Genomic DNA, 15,797 nt, shown 5'->3' with positions numbered 1-15,797 from the left:
GCAAAGATTGAAATACGGCTACCGCGCAGATAGTTTAATGCAAGTCAGAAAACTGATTCTATTTGCATAAAATATTATGTGATTAAACTCCGCACTTTCCCAATTGTAATATCACTTCCCCTGACAGGGTTATTTTAAAAAAATACTAGCTTCATAACAATTCCTAAGGAAGCATTTAAGTTCAATTTTATTTTTGGTGGCTGATATCGGAAGACTGCGGTAGCGTGGCCGAGCGGTATAAGGCGCTGGTTTAAGGCACCAGTCTCTTCGGAGGCGTGGGTTTGAATCCCACCGCTGCCATCTCCCTCTTTTGCTTCAGCAAAGATTGAAATACGGCTACCGCTCCGGTAGGTTAATGCAAGTCAGAAAACTGATTCTATTTGCATAAAATATCATGTGATTAAACTCCGCACTTTCCCAATTGTAATATCACTTCCCCTGACAGGATTATTTTTTAAAAAATACCAGCTTCATATCAATTCCTAAGAAAGCATTTAAGTTCAATTTTGTTTTTGGAGGCTGATATCGCAAGACTGTGGTAGCGTGGCCGAGAGGTCTAAGGCGCTGGTTTAAGGCACCAGTCTCTTCGGAGGCGTGGGTTCGAATCCCACCGCTGCCATATCCCTCTTTTGCTTCAGCAAAGATTGAAATACGGCTACCGCTCCGGTACGTTAATGCAAGTCAGAAAACTGATTCTATTTGCATAAAAAATCATGTGATTAAACTCCGCACTTTCCCAATTGTAATATCACTTCCCTTGACAGGATAATTATATGAAAATACTAGCTTCATATCAATTCTTCAGAAAGAAAATTAAGTTCAATTTTATTTTTGGAGGCTGATATCGCAAGACTGTGGTAGCGTGGCCGAGCGGTCTAAGGCGCTGGTTTTAGGCACTAGTCTCTTCGGAGGCGTGGGTTCGAATCCCACCGCTGCCATCTCCTTCTTTTGCTTCAGCAAAGATTTAAATACGGCTACCGCGCAGATAGTTTAATGCAAGTCAGAAAACTGATTCTATTTGCATAAAATATCATGTGATTAAACTCCGCACTTTCCCAATTGTAATATCACTTCCCCTGACAGGATTATTTTTAAAAAATACTAGCTTCATATCAATTCCTAAGGAAGCATTTAAGTTCAATTTTATTTTTGGAGGCTGATGGCGGAAAACTGCGGTAGCGTGGCCGAGCGGTCTAAGGCGCTGGTTTAAGGCACCAGTCTCTTCGGAGGCGTGGGTTTGAATCCCACCGCTGCAATCTCCCTCTTTTGCTTCAGCAAAGATTGAAATACGGCTATCGCTCCGGTAGGTTAATGCAAGTCAGAAAACTGATTCTATTTGCATAAAATATCATGTGATTAAACTCCGCACTTTCCCAATTGTAATATCACTTCCCCTGACAGGATTATTTTTAAAAAATACTAGCTTCTTATCAATTCCTAAGGAAGCATTTAAGTTCAATTTTATTTTTGGAGGCTGATATCGGAAGACTGCGGTAGCGTGGCCGAGCGGTCTAAGGCGCTGGTTTAAGGCACCAGTCTCTTCGGAGGCGTGGGTTCGAATCCCACCGCTGCCATCTCCCTCTTTTGCTGCAGCAAAGATTGAAATACGGCTACCGCTCCGGTACGTTAATGCAAGTCAGAAAACTGATTCTATTTGCATAAAATATCACGTGATTAAACTCCGCACTTTCCCAATTGTAATATCACTTCCCCTGACAGGATTATTTTTTAAAAATACTAGCTTCATATCAATTCCTAAGAAAGCATTTAAGTTCAATTTTATTTTTGCAGGCTGATGTCGGAAAACTGCGATAGCGTGGCCGACCGGTCTAAGGCGCTGGTTTAAGGCACCAGTCTCTTCGGAGGCGTGGGTTCGAATCCCACCGCTGCCATCTCCTTCTTTTGCTTCAGCAAAGATTTAAATACGGCTACCGCGCAGATAGTTTAATGCAAGTCAGAAAACTGATTCTATTTGCATAAAATATCTTGTTATTAAACTCCGCACTTTCCCAATTGTAATATCACTTCCCCTAACAGGATTATTTTTTTAAAAAAAAAGCTTCATATCAATTCCTAAGAAAGCATTTAAGTTCAATTTTATTTTTGGAGGCTGATGTCGGAAGACTGCGGTAGCGTGGCCGAGCGGTCTAAGGCGCTGGTTTAAGGCACCAGTCTCTTCGGAGGCGTGGGTTTGAATCACACCGCTGCCATCTCCCTCTTTTGCTTCAGCAAAGATTGAAATACGGCTACCGCTCCGGTAGGTTAATGCAAGTCAGAAAACTGATTCTATTTGCATAAAATATCATGTGATTAAACTCCGCACTTTCCCAATTGTAATATCACTTCCCCTGACAGGATTATTTTTAAAAAATACTAGCTTCATATCAATTCCTAAGAAAACATTTAAGTTCAATTTTATTTTTGGAGTCTGAAGTCGGAAGACTGCGGTAGCGTGGCCGAGCGGTCTAAGGCGCTGGTTTAAGGCACCAGTCTCTTCGGAGGCGTGGGTTCGAATCCCACCGCTGCCATCTCCGTCTTTTGCCTCAGCAAAGATTGAAATACGGCTACCGCGCAGATAGTTTAATGCAAGTCAGAAAACTTATTCTATTTGCATAAAATATCATGTGATTAAACTCCGCACTTTCCCAATTGTAATATCTCTTCCCCAACACGATTATTTTTTAAAAATACTAGCTTCATATCAATTCCTAAGAAAGCATTTAAGTCCAATTTTATTTTTGGAGGCTGATGTCGGAAGACTGCGGTAGCGTGGCCGAGCGGTCTAAGGCGCTGGTTTAAGGCACCAGTCTCTTCGGAGGCGTGGGTTTGAATCCCACCGCTGCCATCTCCCTCTTTTGCTTCAGCAAAGATTGAAATACGGCTACCGCTCCGGTAGGTTAATGCAAGTCAGAAAACTGATTCTATTTGCATAAAATATCATGTGATTAAACTCCGCACTTTCCCAATTGTAATATCACTTCCCCTGACAGGATTATTTTTAAAAAATACTAGCTTCATATCAATTCCTAAGAAAGCATTTAAGTTCAATTTTATTTTTGGAGGCTGATATCGCAAGACTGTGGTAGCGTGGCCGAGCGGTCTAAGGCGCTGGTTTTAGGCACCAGTCTCTTCGGAGGCGTGGGTTCGAATCCCACCGCTGCCATCTCCTTCTTTTGCTTCAGCAAAGATTTAAATACGGCTACCGCGCAGATAGTTTAATGCAAGTCAGAAAACTGATTCTATTTGCATAAAATATCATGTGATTAAACTCCGCACTTTCCCAATTGTAATATCACTTCCCTTGACAGGATTAATATATGAAAATACTAGCTTCATATCAATTCTTCAGAAAGAAATTAAGTTCAATTTTATTTTTGGAGGCTGATATCGCAAGACTGTGGTAGCGTGGCCGAGCGGTCTAAGGCGCTGGTTTTAGGCACCAGTCTCTTCGGAGGCGTGGGTTTGAATCCCACCGCTGCAATCTCCCTCTTTTGCTTCAGCAAAGATTGAAATACGGCTATCACTGCGGTAAGTTAATGCAAGTCAGAAAACTGATTCTATTTGCATAAAATATCATGTGATTAAACTCCGCACTTTCCCAATTGTAATATCACTTCCCCTGACAGGATTATTTTTAAAAAATACTAGCTTCATATCAATTCCTAAGAAAGCATTTAAGTTCAATTTTATTTTTGGAGGCTGATATCGCAAGACTGTGGTAGCGTGGCCGAGAGGTCTAAGGCGCTGGTTTTTTTCACCAGTCTCTTCGGAGGCGTGGGTTCGAATCCCACCGCTGCCATCTCCTTCTTTTGCTTCAGAAAAAATTTAAATACGGCTACCGCGCAGATAGTTTAATGCAAGTCAGAAAACTGATTCTATTTGCATAAAATATCTTGTGATTAAACTCCGCACTTTCCCAATTGTAATATCACTTCCCCTAACAGGATTATTTTTTAAAAATACTAGCTTCATATCAATTCCTAAGAAAGCATTTAAGTTCAATTTTATTTTTGGAGGCTGATATCGCAAGACTGTGATAGCGTGTCCGAGCGGTCTAAGGCGCTGGTTTAAGGCACCAGTCTCTTCGGAGGCGTGGGTTCGAATCCCACCGCTGCCTTCTCCCTCTTTTGCTTCAGCAAAGATTGAAATACGGCTACCGCTCCGGTACGTTAATGCAAGTGAGAAAACTGATTCTATTTGCATAAAATATCATGTGATTAAACTCCGCACTTTCCCAATTGTAATATCACTTCCCTTGACAGGATTATTATATGAAAATACTAGCTTCATATCAATTATTCAGAAAGAAATTAAGTTCAATTTTATTTTTGGAGGCCGATATCGGAAGACTGCGGTAGCGTGGCCGAGCGGTCTAAGGCGCTGGTTTTAGGCACCAGTCTCTTCGGAGGCGTGGGTTCGAATCCCACCGCTGCCATCTCCTTCTTTTGCTTCAGCAAAGATTGAAATACGGCTACCGCTCCGGTACGTTAATGCAAGTCAGAAAACTGATTCTGTTTGCATAAAATATCATGTGATTAAACTCCGCACTTTCCCAATTGTAATATCACTTCCCTTGACAGGATTATTATATGAAAATACTAGCTTCATATCAATTCTTCAGAAAGAAATTAAGTTCAATTTTATTTTTGTAGGCTGATATCGGAAGACTGCGGAAGCGTGGCCGAGCGGTCTAAGGCGCTGGTTTTAGGCACCAGTCTCTTCGGAGGCGTGGGTTCGAATCCCACCGCTGCCATCTCCTTCTTTTGCTACTGCAAAGATTGAAATACGGCTACCGCTCCGGTACGTTAATGCAAGTCAGAAAACTGATTCTGTTTGCATAAAATATCATGTGATTAAACTCCGCACTTTCCCAATTGTAATATCACTTCCCTTGACAGGATTATTATATGAAAATACTAGCTTCATATCAATTCTTCAGAAAGAAATTAAGTTCAATTTTATTTTTGTAGGCTCATATAGGAAGACTGCGGTAGCTTGGCCGAGCGGTCTAAGGCGCTGGTTTTAGGCACCAGTCTCTTCGGAGGCGTGGGTTCGAATCCCACCCCTGCCATCTCCTTCTTTTGCTTCAGCAAAGATTGAAATACGGCTACCGCTCCGGTACGTTAATGCAAGTGAGAAAACTGATTCTATTTGCATAAAATATCATGTGATTAAACTCCGCACTTTCCCAATTGTAATATCACTTCCCTTGACAGGATTATTATATGAAAATACTAGCTTCATATCAATTCTTCAGAAAGAAATTAAGTTCAATTTTATTTTTGGAGGCTGATGTCGGAAGACTGCGGTAGCGTGGCCGAGCGGTCTAAGGCGCTGGTTTTAGGCACCAGTTTCTTCGGAGGCGTGGGTTCGAATCCCACCACTGCCATCTCCTTCTTTTGCTTCAGCAAAGATTGAAATACGGCTACCGCTCCGGTACGTTAATGCAAGTCAGAAAACTGATTCTATTTGCATAAAATATCATGTGATTAAACTCCGCACTTTCCCAATTGTAATATCACTTCCCTTGACAGGATTATTATATGAAAATACTAGCTTCATATCAATTCTTCAGAAAGAAATTAAGTTCAATTTTATTTTTGTAGGCTGATATCGGAAGACTGCGGAAGCGTGGCCGAGCGGTCTAAGGCGCTGGTTTTAGGCACCAGTCTCTTCGGAGGCGTGGGTTCGAATCCCTACGCTGCCATCTCCTTCTTTTGCTACAGCAAAGATTGAAATACGGCTACCGCTCCGGTACGTTAATGCAAGTCAGAAAACTGATTCTGTTTGCATAAAATATCATGTGATTAAACTCCGCACTTTCCCAATTGTAATATCACTTCCCTTGACAGGATTATTATATGAAAATACTAGCTTCATATCAATTCTTCAGAAAGAAATTAAGTTCAATTTTATTTTTGTAGGCTCATATAGGAAGACTGCGGTAGCTTGGCCGAGCGGTCTAAGGCGCTGGTTTTAGGCACCAGTCTCTTCGGAGGCGTGGGTTCGAATCCCACCGCTGCCATCTCCTTCTTTTGCTTCAGCAAAGATTGAAATACGGCTACCGCTCCGGTACGTTAATGCAAGTCAGAAAACTGATTCTATTTGCATAAAATATCATGTGATTAAACTCCGCACTTTCCCAATTGTAATATCACTTCCCCTGACAGGATTATTTTTAAAAAATACTAGCTTCATATCAATTCCTAAGAAAGCATTTAAATTCAATTTTATTTTTGGAGGCTGATATCGGAAGACTGCGGTAGCGTGGCCGAGCGGTCTAAGCCGCTGGTTTTAGGCACCAGTCTCTTCGGAGGCGTGGGTTCGAATCCCTACGCTGCCATCTCCTTCTTTTGCTACAGCAAAGATTGAAATACGGCTAAAGCTCCGGTACGTTAATGCAAGTCAGAAAACTGATTCTATTTGCATAAAATATCATGTGATTAAACTCCGCACTTTCCCAATTGTAATATCTCTTCCCTTGACAGGATTATTATATGAAAATACTAGCTTCATATCAATTCTTCAGAAAGAAATTAAGTTCAATTTTATTTTTGGAGGCTGAAATCGGAAGACTGCGGTAGCGTGGCCGAGCGGTCTAAGGCGCTGGTTTTAGGCACCAGTCTCTTCGGAGGCGTGGGTTCGAATCCCACCGCTGCCATCTCCTTCTTTTGCTTCAGCAAAGATTGAAGTACGGCTAAAGCTCCGGTACGTTAATGCAAGTCAGAAAACTGATTCTATTTGCATAAAATATCATGTGATTAAACTCCGCACTTTCCCAATTGTAATATCACTTCCCCTGACAGGATTATTTTTAAAAAATACTAGCTTCATATCAATTCCTAAGAAAGCATTTAAGTTCAATTTTATTTTTGGAGGCTGATATCGGAAGACTGCGGTAGCTTGGCCGAGCGGTCTAAGGCGCTGGTTTAAGGCACCAGTCTCTTTCGGAGGCGTGGGTTCGAATCCCACCGCTGCCATCTCCCTCTTTTGCTTCAGCAAAGATTGAAATACGGCTACCGCTCCGGTACGTTAATGCAAGTGAGAAAACTGATTCTATTTGCATAAAATATCATGTGATTAAACTCCGCACTTTCCCAATTGTAATATCACTTCCCTTGACAGGATTATTATATGAAAATACTAGCTTCATATCAATTCTTCAGAAAGAAATTAAGTTCAATTTTATTTTTGTAGGCTGATATCGGAAGACTGCGGTAGCGTGGCCGAGCGGTCTAAGGCGCTGGTTTTAGGCACCAGTCTCTTCGGAGGCGTGGGTTCGAATCCCACCGCTGCCATCTCCCTCTTTTGCTTCAGCAAAGATTGAAATACGGCTACCGCTCCGGTACGTTAATGCAAGTCAGAAAACTGATTCTATTTGCATAAAATATCATGTGATTAAACTCCGCACTTTCCCAATTGTAATATCACTTCCCCTGACAGGATTATTTTTAAAAAATACTAGCTTCATATCAATTCCTAAGAAAGCATTTAAATTCAATTTTATTTTTGGAGGCTGATATCGGAAGACTGCGGTAGCGTGGCCGAGCGGTCTAAGGCGCTGGTTTTAGGCACCAGTCTCTTCGGAGGCGTGGGTTCGAATCCCACCGCTGCCATCTCCTTCTTTTGCTTCAGCAAAGATTGAAATACGGCTACCGCTCCGGTACGTTAATGCAAGTGAGAAAACTGATTCTATTTGCATAAAATATCATGTGATTAAACTCCGCACTTTCCCAATTGTAATATCACTTCCCTTGACAGGATTATTATATGAAAATACTAGCTTCATATCAATTATTCAGAAAGAAATTAAGTTCAATTTTATTTTTGGAGGCCGATATCGGAAGACTGCGGTAGCGTGGCCGAGCGGTCTAAGGCGCTGGTTTTAGGCACCAGTCTCTTCGGAGGCGTGGGTTCGAATCCCACCGCTGCCATCTCCTTCTTTTGCTTCAGCAAAGATTGAAATACGGCTACCGCTCCGGTACGTTAATGCAAGTCAGAAAACTGATTCTGTTTGCATAAAATATCATGTGATTAAACTCCGCACTTTCCCAATTGTAATATCACTTCCCTTGACAGGATTATTATATGAAAATACTAGCTTCATATCAATTCTTCAGAAAGAAATTAAGTTCAATTTTATTTTTGTAGGCTGATATCGGAAGACTGCGGAAGCGTGGCCGAGCGGTCTAAGGCGCTGGTTTTAGGCACCAGTCTCTTCGGAGGCGTGGGTTCGAATCCCACCGCTGCCATCTCCTTCTTTTGCTACTGCAAAGATTGAAATACGGCTACCGCTCCGGTACGTTAATGCAAGTCAGAAAACTGATTCTGTTTGCATAAAATATCATGTGATTAAACTCCGCACTTTCCCAATTGTAATATCACTTCCCTTGACAGGATTATTATATGAAAATACTAGCTTCATATCAATTCTTCAGAAAGAAATTAAGTTCAATTTTATTTTTGTAGGCTCATATAGGAAGACTGCGGTAGCTTGGCCGAGCGGTCTAAGGCGCTGGTTTTAGGCACCAGTCTCTTCGGAGGCGTGGGTTCGAATCCCACCCCTGCCATCTCCTTCTTTTGCTTCAGCAAAGATTGAAATACGGCTACCGCTCCGGTACGTTAATGCAAGTGAGAAAACTGATTCTATTTGCATAAAATATCATGTGATTAAACTCCGCACTTTCCCAATTGTAATATCACTTCCCTTGACAGGATTATTATATGAAAATACTAGCTTCATATCAATTCTTCAGAAAGAAATTAAGTTCAATTTTATTTTTGGAGGCTGATGTCGGAAGACTGCGGTAGCGTGGCCGAGCGGTCTAAGGCGCTGGTTTTAGGCACCAGTTTCTTCGGAGGCGTGGGTTCGAATCCCACCACTGCCATCTCCTTCTTTTGCTTCAGCAAAGATTGAAATACGGCTACCGCTCCGGTACGTTAATGCAAGTCAGAAAACTGATTCTATTTGCATAAAATATCATGTGATTAAACTCCGCACTTTCCCAATTGTAATATCACTTCCCTTGACAGGATTATTATATGAAAATACTAGCTTCATATCAATTCTTCAGAAAGAAATTAAGTTCAATTTTATTTTTGTAGGCTGATATCGGAAGACTGCGGAAGCGTGGCCGAGCGGTCTAAGGCGCTGGTTTTAGGCACCAGTCTCTTCGGAGGCGTGGGTTCGAATCCCTACGCTGCCATCTCCTTCTTTTGCTACAGCAAAGATTGAAATACGGCTACCGCTCCGGTACGTTAATGCAAGTCAGAAAACTGATTCTGTTTGCATAAAATATCATGTGATTAAACTCCGCACTTTCCCAATTGTAATATCACTTCCCTTGACAGGATTATTATATGAAAATACTAGCTTCATATCAATTCTTCAGAAAGAAATTAAGTTCAATTTTATTTTTGTAGGCTCATATAGGAAGACTGCGGTAGCTTGGCCGAGCGGTCTAAGGCGCTGGTTTTAGGCACCAGTCTCTTCGGAGGCGTGGGTTCGAATCCCACCGCTGCCATCTCCTTCTTTTGCTTCAGCAAAGATTGAAATACGGCTATCGCTCCGGTACGTTAATGCAAGTCAGAAAACTGATTCTATTTGCATAAAATATCATGTGATTAAACTCCGCACTTTCCCAATTGTAATATCACTTCCCCTGACAGGATTATTTTTAAAAAATACTAGCTTCATATCAATTCCTAAGAAAGCATTTAAATTCAATTTTATTTTTGGAGGCTGATATCGGAAGACTGCGGTAGCGTGGCCGAGTGGTCTAAGGCGCTGGTTTTAGGCACCAGTCTCTTCGGAGGCGTGGGTTCGAATCCCACCGCTGCCATCTCCTTCTTTTGCTTCAGCAAAGATTGAAATACGGCTACCGCTCCGGTACGTTAATGCAAGTCAGAAAACTGATTCTATTTGCATAAAATATCATGTGATTAAACTCCGCACTTTCCCAATTGTAATATCACTTCCCCTGACAGGATTATTTTTAAAAAATACTAGCTTCATATCAATTCCTAAGAAAGCATTTAAATTCAATTTTATTTTTGGAGGCTGATATCGGAAGACTGCGGTAGCGTGGCCGAGCGGTCTAAGGGGCTGGTTTTAGGCACCAGTCTCTTCGGAGGCGTGGGTTCGAATCCCACCGCTGCCATCTCCTTCTTTTGCTTCAGCAAAGATTGAAATACGGCTACCGCTCCGGTACGTTAATGCAAGTCAGAAAACTGATTCTATTTGCATAAAATATCATGTGATTAAACTCCGCAATTTCCCAATTGTAATATCACTTCCCCTGACAGGATTATTTTTAAAAAATACTAGCTTCATATCAATTCCTAAGAAAGCATTTAAGTTCAATTTTATTTTTGGAGGCTGATATCGGAAGACTGCGGTAGCTTGGCCGAGCGGTCTAAGGCGCTGGTTTAAGGCACCAGTCTCTTCGGAGGCGTGGGTTCGAATCCCACCGCTGTCAACTTCCTCTTTTGCTTCAGCAAAGATTGAAATACGGCTACCGCTCCGGTACGTTAATGCAAGTCAGAGAACTGATTCTATTTGCATAAAATATCATGTGATTAAACTCCGCACTTTCCCAATTGTAATATCTCTTCCCTTGACAGGATTATTATATGAAAATACTAGCTTCATATCAATTCTTCAGAAAGAAATTAAGTTCAATTTTATTTTTGGAGGCTGAAATCGGAAGACTGCGGTAGCGTGGCCGAGCGGTCTAAGGCGCTGGTTTTAGGCACCAGTCTCTTCGGAGGCGTGGGTTCGAATCCCACCGCTGCCATCTCCTTCTTTTGCTTCAGCAAAGATTGAAGTACGGCTAAAGCTCCGGTACGTTAATGCAAGTCAGAAAACTGATTCTATTTGCATAAAATATCATGTGATTAAACTCCGCACTTTCCCAATTGTAATATCACTTCCCCTGACAGGATTATTTTTAAAAAATACTAGCTTCATATCAATTCCTAAGAAAGCATTTAAGTTCAATTTTATTTTTGGAGGCTGATATCGGAAGACTGCGGTAGCTTGGCCGAGCGGTCTAAGGCGCTGGTTTAAGGCACCAGTCTCTTTCGGAGGCGTGGGTTCGAATCCCACCGCTGCCATCTCCCTCTTTTGCTTCAGCAAAGATTGAAATACGGCTACCGCTCCGGTACGTTAATGCAAGTGAGAAAACTGATTCTATTTGCATAAAATATCATGTGATTAAACTCCGCACTTTCCCAATTGTAATATCACTTCCCTTGACAGGATTATTATATGAAAATACTAGCTTCATATCAATTCTTCAGAAAGAAATTAAGTTCAATTTTATTTTTGTAGGCTGATATCGGAAGACTGCGGTAGCGTGGCCGAGCGGTCTAAGGCGCTGGTTTTAGGCACCAGTCTTTTCGGAGGCGTGGGTTCGAATCCCACCGCTGCCATCTCCCTCTTTTGCTTCAGCAAAGATTGAAATACGGCTACCGCTCCGGTACGTTAATGCAAGTGAGAAAACTGATTCTATTTGCATAAAATATCATGTGATTAAACTCCGCACTTTCCCAATTGTAATATCACTTCCCTTGACAGGATTATTATATGAAAATACTAGCTTCATATCAATTCTTCAGAAAGAAATTAAGTTCAATTTTATTTTTGGAGGCTGATGTCGGAAGACTGCGGTAGCGTGGCCTAGCGGTCTAAGGCGCTGGTTTTAGGCACCAGTTTCTTCGGAGGCGTGGGTTCGAATCCCACCACTGCCATCTCCTACTTTTGCTTCAGCAAAGATTGAAATACGGCTACCGCTCCGGTACGTTAATGCAAGTCAGAAAACTGATTCTATTTGCATAAAATATCATGTGATTAAACTCCGCACTTTCCCAATTGTAATATCACTTCCCTTGACAGGATTATTATATGAAAATACTAGCTTCATATCAATTCTTCAGAAAGAAATTAAGTTCAATTTTATTTTTGTAGGCTGATATCGGAAGACTGCGGAAGCGTGGCCGAGCGGTCTAAGGCGCTGGTTTTAGGCACCAGTCTCTTCGGAGGCGTGGGTTCGAATCCCTACGCTGCCATCTCCTTCTTTTGCTACAGCAAAGATTGAAATACGGCTACCGCTCCGGTACGTTAATGCAAGTCAGAAAACTGATTCTGTTTGCATAAAATATCATGTGATTAAACTCCGCACTTTCCCAATTGTAATATCACTTCCCTTGACAGGATTATTATATGAAAATACTAGCTTCATATCAATTCTTCAGAAAGAAATTAAGTTCAATTTTATTTTTGTAGGCTCATATAGGAAGACTGCGGTAGCTTGGCCGAGCGGTCTAAGGCGCTGGTTTTAGGCACCAGTCTCTTCGGAGGCGTGGGTTCGAATCCCACCGCTGCCATCTCCTTCTTTTGCTTCAGCAAAGATTGAAATACGGCTACCGCTCCGGTACGTTAATGCAAGTCAGAAAACTGATTCTATTTGCATAAAATATCATGTGATTAAACTCCGCACTTTCCCAATTGTAATATCACTTCCCCTGACAGGATTATTTTTAAAAAATACTAGCTTCATATCAATTCCTAAGAAAGCATTTAAATTCAATTTTATTTTTGGAGGCTGATATCGGAAGACTGCGGTAGCGTGGCCGAGCGGTCTAAGGCGCTGGTTTTAGGCACCAGTCTCTTCGGAGGCGTGGGTTCGAATCCCACCGCTGCCATCTCCTTCTTTTGCTTCAGCAAAGATTGAAATACGGCTACCGCTCCGGTACGTTAATGCAAGTCAGAAAACTGATTCTATTTGCATAAAATATCATGTGATTAAACTCCGCAATTTCCCAATTGTAATATCACTTCCCCTGACAGGATTATTTTTAAAAAATACTAGCTTCATATCAATTCCTAAGAAAGCATTTAAGTTCAATTTTATTTTTGGAGGCTGATATCGGAAGACTGCGGTAGCTTGGCCGAGCGGTCTAAGGCGCTGGTTTAAGGCACCAGTCTCTTCGGAGGCGTGGGTTCGAATCCCACCGCTGTCAACTCCCTCTTTTGCTTCAGCAAAGATTGAAATACGGCTACCGCTCCGGTACGTTAATGCAAGTCAGAGAACTGATTCTATTTGCATAAAATATCATGTGATTAAACTCCGCACTTTCCCAATTGTAATATCTCTTCCCTTGACAGGATTATTATATGAAAATACTAGCTTCATATCAATTCTTCAGAAAGAAATTAAGTTCAATTTTATTTTTGGAGGCTGAAATCGGAAGACTGCGGTAGCGTGGCCGAGCGGTCTAAGGCGCTGGTTTTAGGCACCAGTCTCTTCGGAGGCGTGGGTTCGAATCCCACCGCTGCCATCTCCTTCTTTTGCTTCAGCAAAGATTGAAGTACGGCTAAAGCTCCGGTACGTTAATGCAAGTCAGAAAACTGATTCTATTTGCATAAAATATCATGTGATTAAACTCCGCACTTTCCCAATTGTAATATCACTTCCCCTGACAGGATTATTTTTAAAAAATACTAGCTTCATATCAATTCCTAAGAAAGCATTTAAGTTCAATTTTATTTTTGGAGGCTGATATCGGAAGACTGCGGTAGCTTGGCCGAGCGGTCTAAGGCGCTGGTTTAAGGCACCAGTCTCTTTCGGAGGCGTGGGTTCGAATCCCACCGCTGCCATCTCCCTCTTTTGCTTCAGCAAAGATTGAAATACGGCTACCGCTCCGGTACGTTAATGCAAGTGAGAAAACTGATTCTATTTGCATAAAATATCATGTGATTAAACTCCGCACTTTCCCAATTGTAATATCACTTCCCTTGACAGGATTATTATATGAAAATACTAGCTTCATATCAATTCTTCAGAAAGAAATTAAGTTCAATTTTATTTTTGTAGGCTGATATCGGAAGACTGCGGTAGCGTGGCCGAGCGGTCTAAGGCGCTGGATTTAGGCACCAGTCTCTTCGGAGGCGTGGGTTCGAATCCCACCGCTGCCATCTCCCTCTTTTGCTTCAGCAAAGATTGAAATACGGCTACCGCTCCGGTACGTTAATGCAAGTCAGAAAACTGATTCTATTTGCATAAAATATCATGTGATTAAACTCCGCACTTTCCCAATTGTAATATCACTTCCCTTGACAGGATTATTATATGAAAATACTAGCTTCATATCAATTCTTCAGAAAGAAATTAAGTTCAATTTTATTTTTGGAGGCTGATATCGTAAGACTGCGGTAGCGTGGCCGAGCGGTCTAAGGCGCTGGTTTTAGGCACCAGTCTTTTCGGAGGCGTGGGTTCGAATCCCACCGCTGCCATCTCCTGCTTTTGCTTCAGCAAAGATTGAAATACGGCTACCGCTCCGGTACGTTAATGCAAGTCAGAAAACTGATTCTATTTGCATAGAATATCATGTGATTAAACTCCGAACTTTCCCAATTGTAATATCCCTTCCCTTGACAGAATTATTATATGAAAATACTAGCTTCATATCAATTCTTCAGAAAGAAATTAAGTTCGATTTTATTTTTGGAGGCTGATATCGGAAGACTGCGGAAGCGTGGCCGAGCGGTCTAAGGCGCTGGTTTTAGGCACCAGTCTCTTCGGAGGCGTGGGTTCGAATCCCACCGCTGCCATCTCCTTCTTTTGCTTCAGCAAAGATTGAAATACGGCTACTGCGCAGATAGTTTAATGCAAGTCAGAAAACTGATTCTATTTGCATAAAATATCATGTGATTAAACTCCGCACTTTCCCAATTGTAATATCACTTCTCCTAACAGGATTATTTTTTAAAAATACTAGCTTCATATCAATTTCTAAGGAAGCATTTAAGTTCAATTTTATTTTTGGAGGCTGATGTCGGAAGACTGCGGTAGCGTGGCCGAGCGGTCTAAAGCGCTGGTTTAAGGCACCAGTCTCTTCGGAGGCGTGGGTTTGAATCCCACCGCTGCCATCTCCCTCTTTTGCTTCAGCAAAGATTGAAATACGGCTACCGCTATGGTAGGTTAATGCAAGTCAAAAAACTGATTCCATTTGCATAAAATATCATGTGATTAAACTCCGCACTTTCCCAATTGTAATATCACTTCCCCTGACAGGATTATTTTTAAAAATTACCAGCTTCATATCAATTCCTAAGAAAGCATTTAAGTTCAATTTTATTTTTGGAGGCTGATATCGGAAGACTGCGGTAGCGTGGCCGAGCGGTCTAAGGCGCTGGTTGAAGGCACCAGTCTCTTCGGAGGCGTGGGTTCGAATCCCACCGCTGCCTTCTCCCTCTTTTGCTTTAGCAAAGATTGAATTACGGCTACCGCTCCGGTACGTTAATGCAAGTCAGAAAACTGATTCTATTTGCATAAAATATCATGTGATTAAACTCCGCACTTTCCCAATTGTAATATCACTTCCCTTGACAGGATTATTATATGAAAATAATAGCTTCATATCAATTCTTCAGAAAGAAATTAAGTTCAATTTTATTTTTGGAGGCTGATATCGGAAGACTGCGGTAGCGTGGCCGAGCGGTCTAAGGCGCTGGTTTTAGGCACCAGTCTCTTCGGAGGCGTGGGTTCGAATCCCACCGCTGCCTTCTCCCTCTTTTGCTTTAGCAAAGATTGAAATACGGCTACCGCTCCGGTACGTTAATGCAAGACAGAAAACTGATTCTATTTGCATAAAATATCATGTGATTAAACTCCGCACTTTCCCAATTGTAATATCACTTCCCTTGACAGGATTATTATATGAAAATACTAGCTTCATATCAATTCTTCAGAAAGAAATTAAGTTCAATTTTATTTTTGGAGGCTGATATCGGA

The 15,797-nt window shown here is 41.7% G+C and overlaps 39 non-coding genes across 39 annotated transcripts; all 39 read left to right on the top strand.

Annotated features, from left to right (window-relative positions):
• Positions 1–218: 218 nt before the first annotated feature.
• On the top strand, positions 219–300 carry Trnal-aag (transfer RNA leucine (anticodon AAG)). The gene has a single exon. It is a non-coding gene; the product is annotated as a tRNA-Leu (tRNA).
• A 237-nt stretch (positions 301–537) lies between these two features.
• Positions 538–619, top strand: Trnal-aag (transfer RNA leucine (anticodon AAG)). The gene has a single exon. It is a non-coding gene; the product is annotated as a tRNA-Leu (tRNA).
• A 237-nt stretch (positions 620–856) lies between these two features.
• Trnal-uag (transfer RNA leucine (anticodon UAG)) lies at positions 857–938 on the top strand. Its single transcript has one exon. It is a non-coding gene; the product is annotated as a tRNA-Leu (tRNA).
• A 233-nt stretch (positions 939–1,171) lies between these two features.
• On the top strand, positions 1,172–1,256 carry Trnal-aag (transfer RNA leucine (anticodon AAG)). The gene has a single exon. It is a non-coding gene; the product is annotated as a tRNA-Leu (tRNA).
• Positions 1,257–1,492: 236 nt separating this feature from the next.
• Positions 1,493–1,574, top strand: Trnal-aag (transfer RNA leucine (anticodon AAG)). Its single transcript has one exon. It is a non-coding gene; the product is annotated as a tRNA-Leu (tRNA).
• Positions 1,575–2,128: 554 nt separating this feature from the next.
• On the top strand, positions 2,129–2,210 carry Trnal-aag (transfer RNA leucine (anticodon AAG)). The gene has a single exon. It is a non-coding gene; the product is annotated as a tRNA-Leu (tRNA).
• A 236-nt stretch (positions 2,211–2,446) lies between these two features.
• On the top strand, positions 2,447–2,528 carry Trnal-aag (transfer RNA leucine (anticodon AAG)). The gene has a single exon. It is a non-coding gene; the product is annotated as a tRNA-Leu (tRNA).
• A 235-nt stretch (positions 2,529–2,763) lies between these two features.
• Positions 2,764–2,845, top strand: Trnal-aag (transfer RNA leucine (anticodon AAG)). Its single transcript has one exon. It is a non-coding gene; the product is annotated as a tRNA-Leu (tRNA).
• A 236-nt stretch (positions 2,846–3,081) lies between these two features.
• On the top strand, positions 3,082–3,163 carry Trnal-uag (transfer RNA leucine (anticodon UAG)). Its single transcript has one exon. It is a non-coding gene; the product is annotated as a tRNA-Leu (tRNA).
• A 1,190-nt stretch (positions 3,164–4,353) lies between these two features.
• On the top strand, positions 4,354–4,435 carry Trnal-uag (transfer RNA leucine (anticodon UAG)). The gene has a single exon. It is a non-coding gene; the product is annotated as a tRNA-Leu (tRNA).
• Positions 4,436–4,671: 236 nt separating this feature from the next.
• On the top strand, positions 4,672–4,753 carry Trnal-uag (transfer RNA leucine (anticodon UAG)). The gene has a single exon. It is a non-coding gene; the product is annotated as a tRNA-Leu (tRNA).
• Positions 4,754–5,307: 554 nt separating this feature from the next.
• On the top strand, positions 5,308–5,389 carry Trnal-uag (transfer RNA leucine (anticodon UAG)). The gene has a single exon. It is a non-coding gene; the product is annotated as a tRNA-Leu (tRNA).
• Positions 5,390–5,943: 554 nt separating this feature from the next.
• Trnal-uag (transfer RNA leucine (anticodon UAG)) lies at positions 5,944–6,025 on the top strand. Its single transcript has one exon. It is a non-coding gene; the product is annotated as a tRNA-Leu (tRNA).
• Positions 6,026–6,579: 554 nt separating this feature from the next.
• Trnal-uag (transfer RNA leucine (anticodon UAG)) lies at positions 6,580–6,661 on the top strand. The gene has a single exon. It is a non-coding gene; the product is annotated as a tRNA-Leu (tRNA).
• Positions 6,662–6,897: 236 nt separating this feature from the next.
• Trnal-aag (transfer RNA leucine (anticodon AAG)) lies at positions 6,898–6,980 on the top strand. The gene has a single exon. It is a non-coding gene; the product is annotated as a tRNA-Leu (tRNA).
• Positions 6,981–7,216: 236 nt separating this feature from the next.
• Positions 7,217–7,298, top strand: Trnal-uag (transfer RNA leucine (anticodon UAG)). Its single transcript has one exon. It is a non-coding gene; the product is annotated as a tRNA-Leu (tRNA).
• Positions 7,299–7,534: 236 nt separating this feature from the next.
• Positions 7,535–7,616, top strand: Trnal-uag (transfer RNA leucine (anticodon UAG)). Its single transcript has one exon. It is a non-coding gene; the product is annotated as a tRNA-Leu (tRNA).
• A 236-nt stretch (positions 7,617–7,852) lies between these two features.
• On the top strand, positions 7,853–7,934 carry Trnal-uag (transfer RNA leucine (anticodon UAG)). Its single transcript has one exon. It is a non-coding gene; the product is annotated as a tRNA-Leu (tRNA).
• Positions 7,935–8,170: 236 nt separating this feature from the next.
• Trnal-uag (transfer RNA leucine (anticodon UAG)) lies at positions 8,171–8,252 on the top strand. Its single transcript has one exon. It is a non-coding gene; the product is annotated as a tRNA-Leu (tRNA).
• A 554-nt stretch (positions 8,253–8,806) lies between these two features.
• Trnal-uag (transfer RNA leucine (anticodon UAG)) lies at positions 8,807–8,888 on the top strand. Its single transcript has one exon. It is a non-coding gene; the product is annotated as a tRNA-Leu (tRNA).
• Positions 8,889–9,442: 554 nt separating this feature from the next.
• Trnal-uag (transfer RNA leucine (anticodon UAG)) lies at positions 9,443–9,524 on the top strand. The gene has a single exon. It is a non-coding gene; the product is annotated as a tRNA-Leu (tRNA).
• Positions 9,525–9,760: 236 nt separating this feature from the next.
• Positions 9,761–9,842, top strand: Trnal-uag (transfer RNA leucine (anticodon UAG)). The gene has a single exon. It is a non-coding gene; the product is annotated as a tRNA-Leu (tRNA).
• Positions 9,843–10,078: 236 nt separating this feature from the next.
• On the top strand, positions 10,079–10,160 carry Trnal-uag (transfer RNA leucine (anticodon UAG)). The gene has a single exon. It is a non-coding gene; the product is annotated as a tRNA-Leu (tRNA).
• Positions 10,161–10,396: 236 nt separating this feature from the next.
• On the top strand, positions 10,397–10,478 carry Trnal-aag (transfer RNA leucine (anticodon AAG)). The gene has a single exon. It is a non-coding gene; the product is annotated as a tRNA-Leu (tRNA).
• Positions 10,479–10,714: 236 nt separating this feature from the next.
• Positions 10,715–10,796, top strand: Trnal-uag (transfer RNA leucine (anticodon UAG)). Its single transcript has one exon. It is a non-coding gene; the product is annotated as a tRNA-Leu (tRNA).
• Positions 10,797–11,032: 236 nt separating this feature from the next.
• Trnal-aag (transfer RNA leucine (anticodon AAG)) lies at positions 11,033–11,115 on the top strand. Its single transcript has one exon. It is a non-coding gene; the product is annotated as a tRNA-Leu (tRNA).
• A 236-nt stretch (positions 11,116–11,351) lies between these two features.
• Trnal-uag (transfer RNA leucine (anticodon UAG)) lies at positions 11,352–11,433 on the top strand. The gene has a single exon. It is a non-coding gene; the product is annotated as a tRNA-Leu (tRNA).
• Positions 11,434–11,669: 236 nt separating this feature from the next.
• Trnal-uag (transfer RNA leucine (anticodon UAG)) lies at positions 11,670–11,751 on the top strand. The gene has a single exon. It is a non-coding gene; the product is annotated as a tRNA-Leu (tRNA).
• Positions 11,752–12,305: 554 nt separating this feature from the next.
• On the top strand, positions 12,306–12,387 carry Trnal-uag (transfer RNA leucine (anticodon UAG)). The gene has a single exon. It is a non-coding gene; the product is annotated as a tRNA-Leu (tRNA).
• A 236-nt stretch (positions 12,388–12,623) lies between these two features.
• On the top strand, positions 12,624–12,705 carry Trnal-uag (transfer RNA leucine (anticodon UAG)). The gene has a single exon. It is a non-coding gene; the product is annotated as a tRNA-Leu (tRNA).
• A 236-nt stretch (positions 12,706–12,941) lies between these two features.
• Trnal-aag (transfer RNA leucine (anticodon AAG)) lies at positions 12,942–13,023 on the top strand. The gene has a single exon. It is a non-coding gene; the product is annotated as a tRNA-Leu (tRNA).
• A 236-nt stretch (positions 13,024–13,259) lies between these two features.
• Positions 13,260–13,341, top strand: Trnal-uag (transfer RNA leucine (anticodon UAG)). Its single transcript has one exon. It is a non-coding gene; the product is annotated as a tRNA-Leu (tRNA).
• Positions 13,342–13,577: 236 nt separating this feature from the next.
• Trnal-aag (transfer RNA leucine (anticodon AAG)) lies at positions 13,578–13,660 on the top strand. The gene has a single exon. It is a non-coding gene; the product is annotated as a tRNA-Leu (tRNA).
• A 236-nt stretch (positions 13,661–13,896) lies between these two features.
• Positions 13,897–13,978, top strand: Trnal-uag (transfer RNA leucine (anticodon UAG)). Its single transcript has one exon. It is a non-coding gene; the product is annotated as a tRNA-Leu (tRNA).
• A 236-nt stretch (positions 13,979–14,214) lies between these two features.
• Trnal-uag (transfer RNA leucine (anticodon UAG)) lies at positions 14,215–14,296 on the top strand. Its single transcript has one exon. It is a non-coding gene; the product is annotated as a tRNA-Leu (tRNA).
• A 236-nt stretch (positions 14,297–14,532) lies between these two features.
• On the top strand, positions 14,533–14,614 carry Trnal-uag (transfer RNA leucine (anticodon UAG)). Its single transcript has one exon. It is a non-coding gene; the product is annotated as a tRNA-Leu (tRNA).
• Positions 14,615–14,850: 236 nt separating this feature from the next.
• Positions 14,851–14,932, top strand: Trnal-aag (transfer RNA leucine (anticodon AAG)). Its single transcript has one exon. It is a non-coding gene; the product is annotated as a tRNA-Leu (tRNA).
• A 236-nt stretch (positions 14,933–15,168) lies between these two features.
• Trnal-aag (transfer RNA leucine (anticodon AAG)) lies at positions 15,169–15,250 on the top strand. Its single transcript has one exon. It is a non-coding gene; the product is annotated as a tRNA-Leu (tRNA).
• Positions 15,251–15,486: 236 nt separating this feature from the next.
• Trnal-uag (transfer RNA leucine (anticodon UAG)) lies at positions 15,487–15,568 on the top strand. The gene has a single exon. It is a non-coding gene; the product is annotated as a tRNA-Leu (tRNA).
• The last annotated feature ends 229 nt before the right edge of the window (positions 15,569–15,797 follow it).

The sequence above is a fragment of the Argiope bruennichi genome, chromosome 3, assembly GCF_947563725.1.
Source record: "Argiope bruennichi chromosome 3, qqArgBrue1.1, whole genome shotgun sequence".
NCBI classification, from domain to species: Eukaryota; Metazoa; Arthropoda; class Arachnida; order Araneae; family Araneidae; genus Argiope; species Argiope bruennichi.
The sequence above is the reverse complement of the archived record's forward strand: the minus strand, read 5'-3'. Positions and strand labels throughout refer to the sequence as shown.